Genomic DNA, 20,106 nt, shown 5'->3' with positions numbered 1-20,106 from the left:
AACGAATATCGAAGCTGCCTCTAAATCTGCAAATGAAGATGAGTCGATAAACCACTCGTTTTTCGTATAACTAGACATATATTCATTTGTTACCGATTTCATTCATTGAGCACGGATACAGTAGAGGTACAGCCATTCACTGTTTGACATGTCTGCACTGGTACAGAACCGAGCAATCAGAAAACGGGTGAAACTGTCTTTAGACTCAGCATACAGTACCGAGGCCCCCCATGACCAAATAAAGGCTAACCTCGATAATCAGCCTAAAGAACGCAGACTACAGCAAAACGACTGACTTTGAAAAGGGAATGAACGTCCGGAAGGAGTAGTGGAACTAGCTTGAGATGCTTCTCCGGACCCCTAACTAAAAGCCAGCGAGAACCAGCAGCGGCGTCCACTCCTGTCGAACCGGGATCCTTCCGCAGCCACGCAGCTCGTGGTGTCCTAACCCTCCCGTATCTGATTTTGGACCAAGCACATCAGGGGAGAGCGCGAACGCAGTCCCCCACTACCAGAAATTATGCAGTCGAGATTCCCACATTTGGGGAATTCGCAGGGGTCAGCACAGCCGGAGTGCAATGGCCGAGCCTCGCCCTGGGTGAACCGATTTCGATTTTTAAGAACTTTATTTTCTTTTCACAAAAAAATACAGGAAATCACAAATCAGAAAGCTTTACATTAATATACATACTTAAAACAGTATATATGATCACATCTCATTACATTTTGACACGGTAACAGTTACATAGCAACAATTTTCTTTTTTTCTGGTGCAAATCACATTCTTTATTTAAACATGATAATGTTTTTCACAGTTTCTTGAGATGTTGACCTATGCTCTCTATTTCCCACAGATTTTCTGCTTCCTCCCTCCCTTCTCTCCACAGATCTCTGAGGTAATAGTTCTCTCGGGTGATGAACAGGGCCAGGCTACCTGCTGCCTTGACTGGGACCTCGATGCCTTTGAACAGCCCCATGTTCCTCACTCTCCACAGGGCGTCTTTCCCACTGTTCACCACGGCCCAGATCCTGTCAAACACGTCAGGAGGAAGCTTGACAGGAGAGATGCCGTATCTAACGAAAGCAGCGGTCAGGGTAAATTGGGGCGAGAGAGCCTGCAACCAATCTTCAAACTGGGCCCAGAAGGCCTTAGCAAAAAAGCAGGACCACAGGAGATGGGTCACAGTCTCCTCCTCGCCGCAGCCCACCCTAACGCAGCGAGGGCTGGGGGTGAGGCCCCTACGGTACAAGAAAGTTCGTACCGGTAAGCACTGGTGGACGACACTCCAGGCTAAATCTCTGTGAATGTTGCACAGAAATTTAGAGGATGTGTGTTTCCACACCTTCCTTGTTTGGGCTGATGTTAAAATGCCCACAGGGGTCTGCCTATTGTTCTGGGGTGCTACGAAATCTTCCAGTTTTTGGACGCTGACATCTCGGAGGGGAATATGGCCAATTGGGTGAGATCTTAGAAAACTTTTAACTGTCCCATAAATTGCAGGGCATGTGTCAGAGAGTGGGACGTCCAGCTTGGGTCTGACACCCCACACTCTGAACACCTCCCTACCTACCCAGAGCCTGGAAAAATAAGTCCAGGTACGCGCTGCAGGTGCTGTTGCAAAGCCTCTCAGCACAGAGGCCAGGAAAATGCACAGCAGCTTCGTAGCAATATCTGGGACAGACTTCCCCCCTGAGGGTAGCGGCCTGTACATTATTTCCCTTCTGAGTCTTTCCTGCTTCCCACCCCATAGAAATTGAAACATCAATCTCCTCAGCACCGCCGCAACACGGTGTGGGATTGGGAAGGTAGAAGCCAGAAAATTCAAGACAGGCAAGAGCTCGGCTTTGATGACCAGCACCTTCCCTGTCATGGTGAGGTCTCGGTCCTTCCATTGCATCAGTTTTTTGTTTAAGATTGGCAATTTGTTCTGCCAATTTACTGTTCCCATCTCTTCTCCAAAATACACCCCCAGGACCTTAATTCTCTTCTCTTGCAGCCTGAGATCATGTTCTTCTTTTGGCTCCCTCCAGTTCTGATAAAAAATCTCACTCTTAGATGTGTTAATTTTTGCGGAGGAAGCCAAAGAGAACCGATCACAGCACTGCAGAGCTCTGCTAATTGAGGCATTGTCAGAGAGGGGCAGGGTGACGTCATCCATGTATAGAGATGTCTTTACCTCTCCTCCCCCACTTCCAGGCACTGGTATCCCATTAATGGCCTGATCCTGGCGCAAGGCACAGGCTAAGGGCTCCATAGCCAAAACGAATAACAAGGGGGATAATGGGCAGCCCTGCCTCACCCCTGAACAGACTTCAAAGGTGCGTGATCTATTGCCATTAACCATGACTCTGCTGTTGCTACCTGTGTACAGCAGGTTAATCCACTTTCTCATGATGGGGCCAAACTTCATGTGCTCAAGTACCGATGTTAAGTACTGCCGGTTTAGGCGGTCAAAGGCCTTTTCTAGGTCTACACCTAAAATGCACAGAGGGAGGGAGCGATCCTCAGAGTACAGACAGACATCCCTCAACAAGGCCAGGTTGTCGCTCATCAGGCGTCCTGCTATCCCACAAGTCTGTTCTTTCCCTACCAGTGAGGCCACTACATTTTGTAGGCGCAGGAAAAGGGCTTTGGACAGGATCTTAGTGTCCACGCCTAACAGGCTGAGGGGTCTCCAGTTCTTTATGTCATTTTTTGCTCCTTTCTTAAACAAGAGAGAGATAGTGCCTTCTCTTAAGGAGTCAGGCAGCAATTCTGTCTTGTAGCTTTCCTCGAATAGGAGCAGTAGCGGATCCTGAAGCAGATCCCAAAAGGTGCAATAAAATTCTTTAGGGAGCCCGTCAGCACCCGGAGTTTTCCCCTTCTGTAAGCTCTCCATAGCCTGTCTCAGCTCTTCTACTGTCAAATCCCTCTCAAGTACTTCCCTATCTTCTTCACTCAAAATGTTTTCTAGCTTTGAGGTAAAAAAATGAATATCTTCATCCTTTACCTCTGTAGAGCTGTACAGTCTTGAGTAGAAGGCCTCGGTGCAGGAGAGGATAGCACTCGGCTCTGTTCTCTCTCGTCCCTCCTCATCAACTACACTTTCCATGACAGTCTTGGAGCCTACCACTTTCCTGAAAAAGAAGCGAGTACACTTCTCATTTTCTTCCAAGAACTGCACTCTGCTTCTTAACAGCACTCCTCGACTACTTTCTTCGGCTATGCTCCGGATGTCCTTTTTTAAAAGGGCGATATCCTCGAGCACATCGAAGCCACTGTGCAGCATCGTGTAGAGACGCTGCAGCTGCCTCTGTTTCCTGGCTAGCACTCCTCTCCGTCTGGCAGCAGCCTTCCTTCCCTCAGCCATGAAAAAGGCCTTTGTCCTCACCTTCACCTCCTCCCACCACTCTCCTACTGACCCGTACAGACACTGCAAGGACAGCCACTGTGATAGTTTCTCCTTGTAGCGGGATACTACCCCCTCGTTCTCTAGCAGCTTTGTGTTGAGTTTCCAGAGGCCTGGGCCAAAGACAGTCCCGCCCTGGAGTTCCACTCTACACCCTAAAGCCTGATGATCTGAGAAGAAGACAGGCTGAAGAGTGACCCCAACAACTTTCACTCTCTCTGAGACAAAGCAATAGTCAATTCTGGAGCTGCTATTCCTCCCTGACCATGTATATCCTGCTGTTGTGGGATATATACATCTATATGTGTCTGAGAGTTTAAAGTCTTGAACTAAGTTTTGCAGGGCCAGTGAGCTGGAATCCAATTTTATCGGCGAGCTAGACTGCCTGTCTGTGTGCTCTAAGATACAATTAAAATCCCCTCCCACTATCACGTCTGTGCTGCATAACAATAGGGGGGAGAGTGCCTTGAGTAGCTCCACCCTTCCTCCTACGTCAGTAGGGCAATACACATTGATTAGCCGCAGGTTAACGGTCCCCCATTCCACATCCACACACAGCAACCTGCCATCTATGACCCTCTGAATACTTTTCAATTTGAAAGCCCATCCTTTGAAAAGAATGGCCACGCCAGAGGCTCTGTTGTTATTGTCCCCTGACCAAACAGAAGGCCCTTTATCCCACCTATCTTCAAAACTTTTATACCTCTCTTGATAGGCTAAAGCACACTCCTGCAACATCAACACATCTCCCTCTCTCTGCTGGAGGTAATCAAAGACAGACTGGCATTTAACTCTGTCATTGATACCTCTTGTGTTAAGAGAAATTATGTTAAGAGCCATATTACATAAGAAAGTGGAACCAGTCTTTACAAAACACATTTCTCTTCGGTCTCACCTGTTACCTTTTTCTTTTTCTTTTTCTTCTTACCAATTTCCTGCCAGCCATCCTCTGAATGAGCCTTCATCAGGGTGGCAGCAGTAAAAGCGTTCACAGAGTCCATTTCAAGGAAGGGGGTAGAGGGAGGGGTGGAGAGGTTCCAGCTGTCCCCATCGCCATGCTCTCCTTCCTCCTCGCTCGGGGAGAAAACAGAGTCATTTTTTCTTTTCCTCAAGTCCAGCTCCTGGGAGCACTGAGGGGAAAGGGGTGCAGCCGATGCACCAGTCTCCTCTTCCCCCTCACCCACCAGCTGCTGCAGATCCTCCGTGATGGACTGGATGGAGGAGAGGAGGGCATCTGTAGCACTTGCAGAGTCTGAGAAAAGCAGCTCCGCTGAATCCTGGGTATCCTCGCTGGACCCGCTCCACCGGGGGGCCCCACACTGGCCCTCGTTCTGAGGAGCAGGAGTGGGGGAGGGGTCCTCGCTGTTCTCGGGGGTTTTCAAACCCTCGTGCTTGTCTGGTGCAGTCTGCGGTTGTGGGGGCGTAGTGGATTTCTCTTCCACCAGCCCCGGAGCCACAGCAGGACTGATCCTGGCTGGAGGCTGAGAGTCTTTGTCCAACAAGGGTTCTTTGTTTGACTTGTTGTTTGCTTTGGATTTTCGGGCCGGTTTGGCTGAAACAAGAACTGCCTCATCCTTTCTCATTTTGAGTTTATTGGCGTAGGCGTGAGGGCAGTTCTTAAAAACGTGTCCTTCCGAGCCACATAAATTGCACTTTGGCAGCATTGAACAGTCAGAGGCTAAATGTCCCTGTTTGCCACAGGTCTTGCAGCATTTCACAGTGCAGGACGATGCCAGGTGTCCCACAGCACCACAGCGCCGACACACCTTTGGTTGTCCCACATAAAACACATAGCCATTGCAGGCGCCCAGCCGGATTGTAGAGGGCAGGTGCCTTAAGCCTCCATTTACGCTGTCCGGTAGCAAGCGAACCTCGAATTTCCTTGCTCCTGTTTTTATACCATCAACATCTCTAACCTCAGTTCCATGGTGGACGGTGCAGTACTGGTTAAGCCAGGTGTGAATGTCCTCCGTCTTTGCCAGTTCCGAGAACATAACAACATGCACCGTTTTCCTCTCTCTCTGTGTCAGAGGCTGCAAGTTGATCTTCTCAAGTGCAGGAACTTTGCCTCTTTTTGCCTCAAACACATCCACGCATTGTTCAAACAGAGGATAGGTAGCAAATACAACCTCAAATGCTTTCTGACCTGGGAGAGCGAAGATGAAATCCAAGTGCCGAGGTTCAAAGCCAAGTTCCTTCTGTAACACTTTTCTGCTGAACTGCATACGATCCATGAAGAGGTCATCCAAGAGCTCAAAACGTACAGCATTCTTACGGGATCCAAAGGTTGCCATTTCAAAAACTGCAAATCGAACACTGCTTCCAACAAAAGAAAAACAATCCAACTACTCCACCTACAGGCTGATCAAGGTATCTCCCCTGCCAGGTAAGTATGAGTTAAACAGGCCCCTGCAAGCGGCCCGCACCCACAGCACAAATCGCGCAGCCTAGGCCACCTCCTCGCCCCGCACGCCACCGCCTCCTGCTGGGCCCACTCTTTCACACACTCACACGCCACACTAACACTCAAAAGTGTGGGCAAAACGAGAAAACGAGCGCGCCGTTTCCTACACATCTGCAGTCGCCGTTGCGCATTCGCAGCATGTCCCGGGATGCAATTCGGCCTCATTTGCATAACTCCAGACCGGCAGATCGCCACGCAAGCTCGCGACGTGCGCCTGCCACACACCGAACAAACCTTTTCAGCAATTTCCAAAAAACGGGCCTGCTCGCCTGCCCACAAGGCTCCGTCTCTTACCTGCTCTCCAGAGCCTGCTGCCTTCTGTGCTTTTCTCTCGGCACCGCTGCAGTGCACACAACTCCTGCAGCGGGAGGGGGGGAGAAAGTTCCCGCGCTCCGCCGCAGGGAAGGCTCGCTCCGTGCGCACACGTCCTTTCGATGCCAGTCCAACAAGTGCTCCGCATTAGCTGCGTCGGGGCTCCGGCGTGTCGCACCTCACCTCACCTCGCACTGCCCCCTCCTTGAATGTCTGCCGCTGGGCATGCCCCGCTCTCCTCCGCCTTATCTTATCGCGTGTGAGCACCGACAATGGCCACAATGCCGGGGAATGGCACCTGTAAAGTGTTAATTGGGGCACAGGAACAGCCCGTCTCGTCTCGGGGGGGCTGGCTTCAGAGACAATACAGCAAACACAGCGGGGCGGGGGAAGAAGACGACACCACACATGCGGGTACATTCAGCTCCGGCGGGAACGAGACATTTGTCGGTCTTTTCAAGTGCCGAGAGCCGAGCAATCCTTCACTTGTATCGTTTCTCCCCGGTGACTAGATCTGGCCCTGCGACTCTCGACTGGGCTCACCCCCGGGGCAGCCCAGCAGGTGTGAGCCTGGCCGGCACCCGGATGGGAGATTCCACCCCGGAAAAGCTCCGGTTGCTGCTGCTCCTGCAAGAGGTGTGACTGGGACCAGTAGGGAGCGCTCACCCTGCGGGCTGTGTGGCTCTCTTACGCCCCAGCCTCCTGATGGCGACACTCTGCTGCACAAACAGGCGCCGTCCTTCGGGGGAGGCGTCAAACCGAGGTCCCGACCCTCCTTGGCCATTAGGAAACCCCAGGGCGTCTCTCAAAAAGAGACGCCGGGGGTGTCCCTCTGGTGTTAGTGCTCCCCTTTACCCATCAGTCGGGGTCTCCTCCTAATCCCCGTCTCACCTGTAACAATCAATGACGAGGCCCCCCTGTCCGTGAGATTTAGTACTCGCGCAAGAGACCGGGGGCAGAGCGCGAACGCGGTCCCCCGCCCCCCACAAAGTGCGCGCTCCGGGTTCCCTCTCGGGGCCCTGCAACACAGCGGAAGGGCAGCGAGAAGGAGCCTCTTGCTCTGACGCCGCAAGGCCACAAGAGGGCGGAGGCGCCGCGCGCCCGGCCGACGTGTTGGATTGGTGCGCTTTACGTGCTTAAATAAACACGCGAAAGCCCCGAAATGTTTCCAGAGTGCTGTGCACTGGAGGTTTTTGTCTGGTGAAGACTTGCCTGGTGCTCCTCCGTGCAGATTGTTTGTCCTCCTCCAGTGCGGGACGAGTCAACACAAGGGAGCGCATTCGCCAACATCCAGGCACGCAATGCGATTTGGAAAGCAGCTCCTTTCCAAAGAGTTGCACACGAACGATCCTTCAGTCCCGCTCGGGGGGCACGGAACCCCCGCCACACACAGCTTCAAGTAGCGAGTCAGGCGCCGGGGCTTTCGCTTACGGCCACACCACCCTGAACACGCCCGATCTCGTCTGATCTCGGAAGCTAAGCAGCGTCGGGCCTGGTTAGTACTTGGATGGGAGACTGCCTGGGAATACCAGGTGCTGTAAGCTTTTGCTCTCCCGGCCAGCAGGGGTCGCCGTTGGTGCCGTAGGCTTTGGGAGGAAAACCTGCAGGATGGAAAGGTGATCTATAGCCTCATCTCTAGAGATGTTTTGTTGCTGTGGCATGTGTGTGACCCATATTCAAAAAAAAAAACCCGTCTGTAAAACGAATATCGAAGCTGCCTCTAAATCTGCAAATGAAGATGAGTCGATAAACCACTCGTTTTTCGTATAACTAGACATATATTCATTTGTTACCGATTTCATTCATTGAGCACGGATACAGTAGAGGTACAGCCATTCACTGTTTGACATGTCTGCACTGGTACAGAACCGAGCAATCAGAAAACGGGTGAAACTGTCTTTAGACTCAGCATACAGTACCGAGGCCCCCCATGACCAAATAAAGGCTAACCTCGATAATCAGCCTAAAGAACGCAGACTACAGCAAAACGACTGACTTTGAAAAGGGAATGAACGTCCGGAAGGAGTAGTGGAACTAGCTTGAGATGCTTCTCCGGACCCCTAACTAAAAGCCAGCGAGAACCAGCAGCGGCGTCCACTCCTGTCGAACCGGGATCCTTCCGCAGCCACGCAGCTCGTGGTGTCCTAACCCTCCCGTATCTGATTTTGGACCAAGCACATCAGGGGAGAGCGCGAACGCAGTCCCCCACTACCAGAAATTATGCAGTCGAGATTCCCACATTTGGGGAATTCGCAGGGGTCAGCACAGCCGGAGTGCAATGGCCGAGCCTCGCCCTGGGTGAACCGATTTCGATTTTTAAGAACTTTATTTTCTTTTCACAAAAAAAATACAGGAAATCACAAATCAGAAAGCTTTACATTAATATACATACTTAAAACAGTATATATGATCACATCTCATTACATTTTGACACGGTAACAGTTACATAGCAACAATTTACTTTTTTTCTGGTGCAAATCACATTCTTTATTTAAACATGATAATGTTTTTCACAGTTTCTTGAGATGTTGACCTATGCTCTCTATTTCCCACAGATTTTCTGCTTCCTCCCTCCCTTCTCTCCACAGATCTCTGAGGTAATAGTTCTCTCGGGTGATGAACAGGGCCAGGCTACCTGCTGCCTTGACTGGGACCTCGATGCCTTTGAACAGCCCCATGTTCCTCACTCTCCACAGGGCGTCTTTCCCACTGTTCACCACGGCCCAGATCCTGTCAAACACGTCAGGAGGAAGCTTGACAGGAGAGATGCCGTATCTAACGAAAGCAGCGGTCAGGGTAAATTGGGGCGAGAGAGCCTGCAACCAATCTTCAAACTGGGCCCAGAAGGCCTTAGCAAAAAAGCAGGACCACAGGAGATGGGTCACAGTCTCCTCCTCGCCGCAGCCCACCCTAACGCAGCGAGGGCTGGGGGTGAGGCCCCTACGGTACAAGAAAGTTCGTACCGGTAAGCACTGGTGGACGACACTCCAGGCTAAATCTCTGTGAATGTTGCACAGAAATTTAGAGGATGTGTGTTTCCACACCTTCCTTGTTTGGGCTGATGTTAAAATGCCCACAGGGGTCTGCCTATTGTTCTGGGGTGCTACGAAATCTTCCAGTTTTTGGACGCTGACATCTCGGAGGGGAATATGGCCAATTGGGTGAGATCTTAGAAAACTTTTAACTGTCCCATAAATTGCAGGGCATGTGTCAGAGAGTGGGACGTCCAGCTTGGGTCTGACACCCCACACTCTGAACACCTCCCTACCTACCCAGAGCCTGGAAAAATAAGTCCAGGTACGCGCTGCAGGTGCTGTTGCAAAGCCTCTCAGCACAGAGGCCAGGAAAATGCACAGCAGCTTCGTAGCAATATCTGGGACAGACTTCCCCCCTGAGGGTAGCGGCCTGTACATTATTTCCCTTCTGAGTCTTTCCTGCTTCCCACCCCATAGAAATTGAAACATCAATCTCCTCAGCACCGCCGCAACACGGTGTGGGATTGGGAAGGTAGAAGCCAGAAAATTCAAGACAGGCAAGAGCTCGGCTTTGATGACCAGCACCTTCCCTGTCATGGTGAGGTCTCGGTCCTTCCATTGCATCAGTTTTTTGTTTAAGATTGGCAATTTGTTCTGCCAATTTACTGTTCCCATCTCTTCTCCAAAATACACCCCCAGGACCTTAATTCTCTTCTCTTGCAGCCTGAGATCATGTCCTTCTTTTGGCTCCCTCCAGTTCTGATAAAAAATCTCACTCTTAGATGTGTTAATTTTTGCGGAGGAAGCCAAAGAGAACCGATCACAGCACTGCAGAGCTCTGCTAATTGAGGCATTGTCAGAGAGGAGCAGGGTGACGTCATCCATGTATAGAGATGTCTTTACCTCTCCTCCCCCACTTCCAGGCACTGGTATCCCATTAATGGCCTGATCCTGGCGCAAGGCACAGGCTAAGGGCTCCATAGCCAAAACGAATAACAAGGGGGATAATGGGCAGCCCTGCCTCACCCCTGAACAGACTTCAAAGGTGCGTGATCTATTGCCATTAACCATGACTCTGCTGTTGCTACCTGTGTACAGCAGGTTAATCCACTTTCTCATGATGGGGCCAAACTTCATGTGCTCAAGTACCGATGTTAAGTACTGCCGGTTTAGGCGGTCAAAGGCCTTTTCTAGGTCTACACCTAAAATGCACAGAGGGAGGGAGCGATCCTCAGAGTACAGACAGACATCCCTCAACAAGGCCAGGTTGTCGCTCATCAGGCGTCCTGCTATCCCACAAGTCTGTTCTTTCCCTACCAGTGAGGCCACTACATTTTGTAGGCGCAGGAAAAGGGCTTTGGACAGGATCTTAGTGTCCACGCCTAACAGGCTGAGGGGTCTCCAGTTCTTTATGTCATTTTTTGCTCCTTTCTTAAACAAGAGAGAGATAGTGCCTTCTCTTAAGGAGTCAGGCAGCAATTCTGTCTTGTAGCTTTCCTCGAATAGGAGCAGTAGCGGATCCTGAAGCAGATCCCAAAAGGTGCAATAAAATTCTTTAGGGAGCCCGTCAGCACCCGGAGTTTTCCCCTTCTGTAAGCTCTCCATAGCCTGTCTCAGCTCTTCTACTGTCAAATCCCTCTCAAGTACTTCCCTATCTTCTTCACTCAAAATGTTTTCTAGCTTTGAGGTAAAAAAATGAATATCTTCATCCTTTACCTCTGTAGAGCTGTACAGTCTTGAGTAGAAGGCCTCGGTGCAGGAGAGGATAGCACTCGGCTCTGTTCTCTCTCGTCCCTCCTCATCAACTACACTTTCCATGACAGTCTTGGAGCCTACCACTTTCCTGAAAAAGAAGCGAGTACACTTCTCATTTTCTTCCAAGAACTGCACTCTGCTTCTTAACAGCACTCCTCGACTACTTTCTTCGGCTATGCTCCGGATGTCCTTTTTTAAAAGGGCGATATCCTCGAGCACATCGAAGCCACTGTGCAGCATCGTGTAGAGACGCTGCAGCTGCCTCTGTTTCCTGGCTAGCACTCCTCTCCGTCTGGCAGCAGCCTTCCTTCCCTCAGCCATGAAAAAGGCCTTTGTCCTCACCTTCACCTCCTCCCACCACTCTCCTACTGACCCGTACAGACACTGCAAGGACAGCCACTGTGATAGTTTCTCCTTGTAGCGGGATACTACCCCCTCGTTCTCTAGCAGCTTTGTGTTGAGTTTCCAGAGGCCTGGGCCAAAGACAGTCCCGCCCTGGAGTTCCACTCTACACCCTAAAGCCTGATGATCTGAGAAGAAGACAGGCTGAAGAGTGACCCCAACAACTTTCACTCTCTCTGAGACAAAGCAATAGTCAATTCTGGAGCTGCTATTCCTCCCTGACCATGTATATCCTGCTGTTGTGGGATATATACATCTATATGTGTCTGAGAGTTTAAAGTCTTGAACTAAGTTTTGCAGGGCCAGTGAGCTGGAATCCAATTTTATCGGCGAGCTAGACTGCCTGTCTGTGTGCTCTAAGATACAATTAAAATCCCCTCCCACTATCACGTCTGTGCTGCATAACAATAGGGGGGAGAGTGCCTTGAGTAGCTCCACCCTTCCTCCCACGTCAGTAGGGCAATACACATTGATTAGCCGCAGGTTAACGGTCCCCCATTCCACATCCACACACAGCAACCTGCCATCTATGACCCTCTGAATACTTTTCAATTTGAATGCCCATCCTTTGAAAAGAATGGCCACGCCAGAGGCTCTGTTGTTATTGTCCCCTGACCAAACAGAAGGCCCTTTATCCCACCTATCTTCAAAACTTTTATACCTCTCTTGATAGGCTAAAGCACACTCCTGCAACATCAACACATCTCCCTCTCTCTGCTGGAGGTAATCAAAGACAGACTGGCATTTAACTCTGTCATTGATACCTCTTGTGTTAAGAGAAATTATGTTAAGAGCCATATTACATAAGAAAGTGGAACCAGTCTTTACAAAACACATTTCTCTTCGGTCTCACCTGTTACCTTTTTCTTTTTCTTTTTCTTCTTACCAATTTCCTGCCAGCCATCCTCTGAATGAGCCTTCATCAGGGTGGCAGCAGTAAAAGCGTTCACAGAGTCCATTTCAAGGAAGGGGGTAGAGGGAGGGGTGGAGAGGTTCCAGCTGTCCCCATCGCCATGCTCTCCTTCCTCCTCGCTCGGGGAGAAAACAGAGTCATTTTTTCTTTTCCTCAAGTCCAGCTCCTGGGAGCACTGAGGGGAAAGGGGTGCAGCCGATGCACCAGTCTCCTCTTCCCCCTCACCCACCAGCTGCTGCAGATCCTCCGTGATGGACTGGATGGAGGAGAGGAGGGCATCTGTAGCACTTGCAGAGTCTGAGAAAAGCAGCTCCGCTGAATCCTGGGTATCCTCGCTGGACCCGCTCCACCGGGGGGCCCCACACTGGCCCTCGTTCTGAGGAGCAGGAGTGGGGGAGGAGTCCTCGCTGTTCTCGGGGGTTTTCAAACCCTCGTGCTTGTCTGGTGCAGTCTGCGGTTGTGGGGGCGTAGTGGATTTCTCTTCCACCAGCCCCGGAGCCACAGCAGGACTGATCCTGGCTGGAGGCTGAGAGTCTTTGTCCAACAAGGGTTCTTTGTTTGACTTGTTGTTTGCTTTGGATTTTCGGGCCGGTTTGGCTGAAACAAGCACTGCCTCATCCTTTCTCATTTTGAGTTTATTGGCGTAGGCGTGAGGGCAGTTCTTAAAAACGTGTCCTTCCGAGCCACATAAATTGCACTTTGGCAGCATTGAACAGTCAGAGGCTAAATGTCCCTGTTTGCCACAGGTCTTGCAGCATTTCACAGTGCAGGACGATGCCAGGTGTCCCACAGCACCACAGCGCCGACACACCTTTGGTTGTCCCACATAAAACACATAGCCATTGCAGGCGCCCAGCCGGATTGTAGAGGGCAGGTGCCTTAAGCCTCCATTTACGCTGTCCGGTAGCAAGCGAACCTCGAATTTCCTTGCTCCTGTTTTTATACCATCAACATCTCTAACCTCAGTTCCATGGTGGACGGTGCAGTACTGGTTAAGCCAGGTGTGAATGTCCTCCGTCTTTGCCAGTTCCGAGAACATAACAACATGCACCGTTTTCCTCTCTCTCTGTGTCAGAGGCTGCAAGTTGATCTTCTCAAGTGCAGGAACTTTGCCTCTTTTTGCCTCAAACACATCCACGCATTGTTCAAACAGAGGATAGGTAGCAAATACAACCTCAAATGCTTTCTGACCTGGGAGAGCGAAGATGAAATCCAAGTGCCGAGGTTCAAAGCCAAGTTCCTTCTGTAACACTTTTCTGCTGAACTGCATACGATCCATGAAGAAGTCATCCAAGAGCTCAAAACGTACAGCATTCTTACGGGATCCAAAGGTTGCCATTTCAAAAACCGCAAATCAAACACTGCTTCCAACAAAAGAAAAACAATCCAACTACTCCACCTACAGGCTGATCAAGGTATCTCCCCTGCCAGGTAAGTATGAGTTAAACAGGCCCCTGCAAGCGGCCCGCACCCACAGCACAAATCGCGCAGCCTAGGCCACCTCCTCGCCCCGCACGCCACCGCCTCCTGCTGGGCCCACTCTTTCACACACTCACACGCCACACTAACACTCAAAAGTGTGGGCAAAACGAGAAAACGAGCGCGCCGTTTCCTACACATCTGCAGTCGCCGTTGCGCATTCGCAGCATGTCCCGGGATGCAATTCGGCCTCATTTGCATAACTCCAGACCGGCAGATCGCCACGCAAGCTCGCGACGTGCGCCTGCCACACACCGAACAAACCTTTTCAGCAATTTCCAAAAAACGGGCCTGCTCGCCTGCCCACAAGGCTCCGTCTCTTACCTGCTCTCCAGAGCCTGCTGCCTTCTGTGCTTTTCTCTCGGCACCGCTGCAGTGCACACAACTCCTGCAGCGGGAGGGGGGGAGAAAGTTCCCGCGCTCCGCCGCAGGGAAGGCTCGCTCCGTGCGCACACGTCCTTTCGATGCCAGTCCAACAAGTGCTCCGCATTAGCTGCGTCGGGGCTCCGGCGTGTCGCACCTCACCTCACCTCGCACTGCCCCCTCCTTGAATGTCTGCCGCTGGGCATGCCCCGCTCTCCTCCGCCTTATCTTATCGCGTGTGAGCACCGACAATGGCCACAATGCCGGGGAATGGCACCTGTAAAGTGTTAATTGGGGCACAGGAACAGCCCGTCTCGTCTCGGGGGGGCCGGCTTCAGAGACAATACAGCAAACACAGCGGGGCGGGGGAAGAAGACGACACCACACATGCGGGTACATTCAGCTCCGGCGGGAACGAGACATTTGTCGGTCTTTTCAAGTGCCGAGAGCCGAGCAATCCTTCACTTGTATCGTTTCTCCCCGGTGACTAGATCTGGCCCTGCGACTCTCGACTGGGCTCACCCCCGGGGCAGCCCAGCAGGTGTGAGCCTGGCCGGCACCCGGATGGGAGATTCCACCCCGGAAAAGCTCCGGTTGCTGCTGCTCCTGCAAGAGGTGTGACTGGGACCAGTAGGGAGCGCTCACCCTGCGGGCTGTGTGGCTCTCTTACGCCCCAGCCTCCTGATGGCGACACTCTGCTGCACAAACAGGCGCCGTCCTTCGGGGGAGGCGTCAAACCGAGGTCCCGACCCTCCTTGGCCATTAGGAAACCCCAGGGCGTCTCTCAAAAAGAGACGCCGGGGGTGTCCCTCTGGTGTTAGTGCTCCCCTTTACCCATCAGTCGGGGTCTCCTCCTAATCCCCGTCTCACCTGTAACAATCAATGACGAGGCCCCCCTGTCCGTGAGATTTAGTACTCGCGCAAGAGACCGGGGGCAGAGCGCGAACGCGGTCCCCCGCCCCCCACAAAGTGCGCGCTCCGGGTTCCCTCTCGGGGCCCTGCAACACAGCGGAAGGGCAGCGAGAAGGAGCCTCTTGCTCTGACGCCGCAAGGCCACAAGAGGGCGGAGGCGCCGCGCGCCCGGCCGACGTGTTGGACCGGTGCGCTTTACGTGCTGAAATAAACACGCGAAAGCCCCGAAATGTTTCCAGAGTGCTGTGCACTGGAGGTTTTTGTCTGGTGAAGACTTGCCTGGTGCTCCTCCGTGCAGATTGTTTGTCCTCCTCCAGTGCGGGACGAGTCAACACAAGGGAGCGCATTCGCCAACATCCAGGCACGCAATGCGATTTGGAAAGCAGCTCCTTTCCAAAGAGTTGCACACGAACGATCCTTCAGTCCCGCTCGGGGGGCACGGAACCCCCGCCACACACAGCTTCAAGTAGCGAGTCAGGCGCCGGGGCTTTCGCTTACGGCCACACCACCCTGAACACGCCCGATCTCGTCTGATCTCGGAAGCTAAGCAGCGTCGGGCCTGGTTAGTACTTGGATGGGAGACTGCCTGGGGATACCAGGTGCTGTAAGCTTTTGCTCTCCCGGCCAGCAGGGGTCGCCGTTGGTGCCGTAGGCTTTGGGAGGAAAACCTGCAGGATGGAAAGGTGATCTATAGCCTCATCTCTAGAGATGTTTTGTTGCTGTGGCATGTGTGTGACCCATATTCAAAAAAAAAAACCCGTCTGTAAAACGAATATCGAAGCTGCCTCTAAATCTGCAAATGAAGATGAGTCGATAAACCACTCGTTTTTCGTATAACTAGACATATATTCATTTGTTACCGATTTCATTCATTGAGCACGGATACAGTAGAGGTACAGCCATTCACTGTTTGACATGTCTGCACTGGTACAGAACCGAGCAATCAGAAAACGGGTGAAACTGTCTTTAGACTCAGCATACAGTACCGAGGCCCCCCATGACCAAATAAAGGCTAACCTCGATAATCAGCCTAAAGAACGCAGACTACAGCAAAACGACTGACTTTGAAAAGGGAATGAACGTCCGGAAGGAGTAGTGGAACTAGCTTGAGATGCTTCTCCGGACCCCTAACTAAAAGCCAGCGAGAACCAGCAGCGGCGTCCACTCCTGTCGAACCGGGATCCTTCCGCAGCCACGCAGCTCGTGGTGTCCTAACCCTCCCGTATCTGATTTTGGACCAAGCACATCAGGGGAGAGCGCGAACGCAGTCCCCCACTACCAGAAATTATGCAGTCGAGATTCCCACATTTGGGGAATTCGCAGGGGTCAGCACAGCCGGAGTGCAATGGCCGAGCCTCGCCCTGGGTGAACCGATTTCGATTTTTAAGAACTTTATTTTCTTTTCACAAAAAAATACAGGAAATCACAAATCAGAAAGCTTTACATTAATATACATACTTAAAACAGTATATATGATCACATCTCATTACATTTTGACACGGTAACAGTTACATAGCAACAATTTTCTTTTTTTCTGGTGCAAATCACATTCTTTATTTAAACATGATAATGTTTTTCACAGTTTCTTGAGATACTGTCCAATGCTCTCTATTTCCCACAGATTTTCTGCTTCCTCCCTCCCTTCTCTCCACAGATCTCTGAGGTAATAGTTCTCTCGGGTGATGAACAGGGCCAGGCTACCTGCTGCCTTGACTGGGATCTCGATGCCTTTGAACAGCCCCATGTTCCTCACTCTCCACAGGGCGTCTTTCCCACTGTTCACCACGGCCCAGATCCTGTCAAACACGTCAGGGGGAAGTTTGACAGGAGAGATGCCGTATATGATGAAAGCAGCGGTCAGGGTAAATTGGGGCGAGAGAGCCTGCAACCAATCTTCAAACTGTGTCCAGAAGGCCTTAGCAAAAAAGCAGGACCACAGGAGATGGGTCACAGTCTCCTCCTCGCCGCAGCCCACCCTAACGCAGCGAGGGCTGGGGGTGAGGCCCCTACGGTACAAGAAAGTTCGTACCGGTAAGCACTGGTGGACGACACTCCAGGCTAAATCTCTGTGAATGTTGCACAGAAATTTAGAGGATGTGTGTTTCCACACCTTCCTTGTTTGGGCTGATGTTAAAATGCCCACAGGGGTCTGCCTATTGTTCTGGGGTGCTACGAAATCTTCCAGTTTTTGGACGCTGACATCTCGGAGGGGAATATGGCCAATTGGGTGAGATCTTAGAAAACTTTTAACTGTCCCATAAATTGCAGGGCATGTGTCAGAGAGTGGGACGTCCAGCTTGGGTCTGACACCCCACACTCTGAACACCTCCCTACCTACCCAGAGCCTGGAAAAATAAGTCCAGGTACGCGCTGCAGGTGCTGTTGCAAAGCCTCTCAGCACAGAGGCCAGGAAAATGCACAGCAGCTTCGTAGCAATATCTGGGACAGACTTCCCCCCTGAGGGTAGCGGCCTGTACATTATTTCCCTTCTGAGTCTTTCCTGCTTCCCACCCCATAGAAATTGAAACATCAATCTCCTCAGCACCGCAGCAACACGGTGTGGGATTGGGAAGGTAGAAGCCAGAAAATTCAAGACAGGCAAGAGCTCGGCTTTGATGACCAGCACCTTCCCTGTCATGGTGAGGTCTCGGTCCTTCCATTGCATCAGTTTTTTGTTTAAGATTGGCAATTTGTTCTGCCAATTTACTGTTCCCATCTCTTCTCCAAAATACACCCCCAGGACCTTAATTCTCTTCTCTTGCAGCCTGAGATCATGTCCTTCTTTTGGCTCCCTCCAGTTCTGATAAAAAATCTCACTCTTAGATGTGTTAATTTTTGCGGAGGAAGCCAAAGAGAACCGATCACAGCACTGCAGAGCTCTGCTAATTGAGGCATTGTCAGAGAGGAGCAGGGTGACGTCATCCATGTATAGAGATGTCTTTACCTCTCCTCCCCCACTTCCAGGCACTGGTATCCCATTAATGGCCTGATCCTGGCGCAAGGCACAGGCTAAGGGCTCCATAGCCAAAACGAATAACAAGGGGGATAATGGGCAGCCCTGCCTCACCCCTGAACAGACTTCAAAGGTGCGTGATCTATTGCCATTAACCATGACTCTGCTGTTGCTACCTGTGTACAGCAGGTTAATCCACTTTCTCATGATGGGGCCAAACTTCATGTGCTCAAGTACCGATGTTAAGTACTGCCGGTTTAGGCGGTCAAAGGCCTTTTCTAGGTCTACACCTAAAATGCACAGAGGGAGGGAGCGATCCTCAGAGTACAGACAGACATCCCTCAACAAGGCCAGGTTGTCGCTCATCAGGCGTCCTGCTATCCCACAAGTCTGTTCTTTCCCTACCAGTGAGGCCACTACATTTTGTAGGCGCAGGAAAAGGGCTTTGGACAGGATCTTAGTGTCCACGCCTAACAGGCTGAGGGGTCTCCAGTTCTTTATGTCATTTTTTGCTCCTTTCTTAAACAAGAGAGAGATAGTGCCTTCTCTTAAGGAGTCAGGCAGCAATTCTGTCTTGTAGCTTTCCTCGAATAGGAGCAGTAGCGGATCCTGAAGCAGATCCCAAAAGGTGCAATAAAATTCTTTAGGGAGCCCGTCAGCACCCGGAGTTTTCCCCTTCTGTAAGCTCTCCATAGCCTGTCTCAGCTCTTCTACTGTCAAATCCCTCTCAAGTACTTCCCTATCTTCTTCACTCAAAATGTTTTCTAGCTTTGAGGTAAAAAAATGAATATCTTCATCCTTTACCTCTGTAGAGCTGTACAGTCTTGAGTAGAAGGCCTCGGTGCAGGAGAGGATAGCACTCGGCTCTGTTCTCTCTCGTCCCTCCTCATCAACTACACTTTCCATGACAGTCTTGGAGCCTACCACTTTCCTGAAAAAGAAGCGAGTACACTTCTCATTTTCTTCCAAGAACTGCACTCTGCTTCTTAACAGCACTCCTCGACTACTTTCTTCGGCTATGCTCCGGATGTCCTTTTTTAAAAGGGCGATATCCTCGAGCACATCGAAGCCACTGTGCAGCATCGTGTAGAGACGCTGCAGCTGCCTCTGTTTCCTGGCTAGCACTCCTCTCCGTCTGGCAGCAGCCTTCCTTCCCTCAGCCATGAAAAAGGCCTTTGTCCTCACCTTCACCTCCTCCCACCACTCTCCTACTGACCCGTACAGACACTGCAAGGACAGCCACTGTGATAGTTTCTCCTTGTAGCGGGATACTACCCCCTCGTTCTCTAGCAGCTTTGTGTTGAGTTTCCAGAGGCCTGGGCCAAAGACAGTCCCGCCCTGGAGTTCCACTCTACACCCTAAAGCCTGATGATCTGAGAAGAAGACAGGCTGAAGAGTGACCCCAACAACTTTCACTCTCTCTGAGACAAAGCAATAGTCAATTCTGGAGCTGCTATTCCTCCCTGACCATGTATATCCTGCTGTTGTGGGATATATACATCTATATGTGTCTGAGAGTTTAAAGTCTTGAACTAAGTTTTGCAGGGCCAGTGAGCTGGAATCCAATTTTATCGGCGAGCTAGACTGCCTGTCTGTGTGCTCTAAGATACAATTAAAATCCCCTCCCACTATCACGTCTGTGCTGCATAACAATAGGGGGGAGAGTGCCTTGAGTAGCTCCACCCTTCCTCCTACGTCAGTAGGGCAATACACATTGATTAGCCGCAGGTTAACGGTCCCCCATTCCACATCCACACACAGCAACCTGCCATCTATGACCCTCTGAATACTTTTCAATTTGAATGCCCATCCTTTGAAAAGAATGGCCACGCCAGAGGCTCTGTTGTTATTGTCCCCTGACCAAACAGAAGGCCCTTTATCCCACCTATCTTCAAAACATTTATACCTCTCTTGATAGGCTAAAGCACACTCCTGCAACATCAACACATCTCCCTCTCTCTGCTGGAGGTAATCAAAGACAGACTGGCATTTAACTCTGTCATTGATACCTCTTGTGTTAAGAGAAATTATGTTAAGAGCCATATTACATAAGAAAGTGGAACCAGTCTTTACAAAACACATTTCTCTTCGGTCTCACCTGTTACCTTTTTCTTTTTCTTTTTCTTCTTACCAATTTCCTGCCAGCCATCCTCTGAATGAGCCTTCATCAGGGTGGCAGCAGTAAAGGC

General features: G+C 51.0%; 5 non-coding genes across 5 annotated transcripts; 2 read left to right on the top strand and 3 right to left on the bottom strand.

The window, feature by feature from the left end:
- Positions 1-480: 480 nt before the first annotated feature.
- On the bottom strand, positions 481-650 carry LOC138233335 (U1 spliceosomal RNA). Its single transcript, XR_011187453.1, has one exon. It is a non-coding gene; the product is annotated as a U1 spliceosomal RNA (small nuclear RNA).
- A 6,940-nt stretch (positions 651-7,590) lies between these two features.
- Positions 7,591-7,709, top strand: LOC138233413 (5S ribosomal RNA). The gene has a single exon (XR_011187525.1). It is a non-coding gene; the product is annotated as a 5S ribosomal RNA (ribosomal RNA).
- A 636-nt stretch (positions 7,710-8,345) lies between these two features.
- LOC138233445 (U1 spliceosomal RNA) lies at positions 8,346-8,516 on the bottom strand. The gene has a single exon (XR_011187554.1). It is a non-coding gene; the product is annotated as a U1 spliceosomal RNA (small nuclear RNA).
- A 6,940-nt stretch (positions 8,517-15,456) lies between these two features.
- Positions 15,457-15,575, top strand: LOC138233423 (5S ribosomal RNA). The gene has a single exon (XR_011187534.1). It is a non-coding gene; the product is annotated as a 5S ribosomal RNA (ribosomal RNA).
- Positions 15,576-16,211: 636 nt separating this feature from the next.
- LOC138233334 (U1 spliceosomal RNA) lies at positions 16,212-16,381 on the bottom strand. The gene has a single exon (XR_011187452.1). It is a non-coding gene; the product is annotated as a U1 spliceosomal RNA (small nuclear RNA).
- Positions 16,382-20,106: the final 3,725 nt, after the last annotated feature.

The sequence above is a fragment of the Lepisosteus oculatus genome, unplaced genomic scaffold (assembly GCF_040954835.1).
Source record: "Lepisosteus oculatus isolate fLepOcu1 unplaced genomic scaffold, fLepOcu1.hap2 HAP2_SCAFFOLD_67, whole genome shotgun sequence".
In the NCBI taxonomy this organism is placed as follows: domain Eukaryota; kingdom Metazoa; phylum Chordata; class Actinopteri; order Semionotiformes; family Lepisosteidae; genus Lepisosteus; species Lepisosteus oculatus.
The sequence above is the reverse complement of the archived record's forward strand: the minus strand, read 5'-3'. Positions and strand labels throughout refer to the sequence as shown.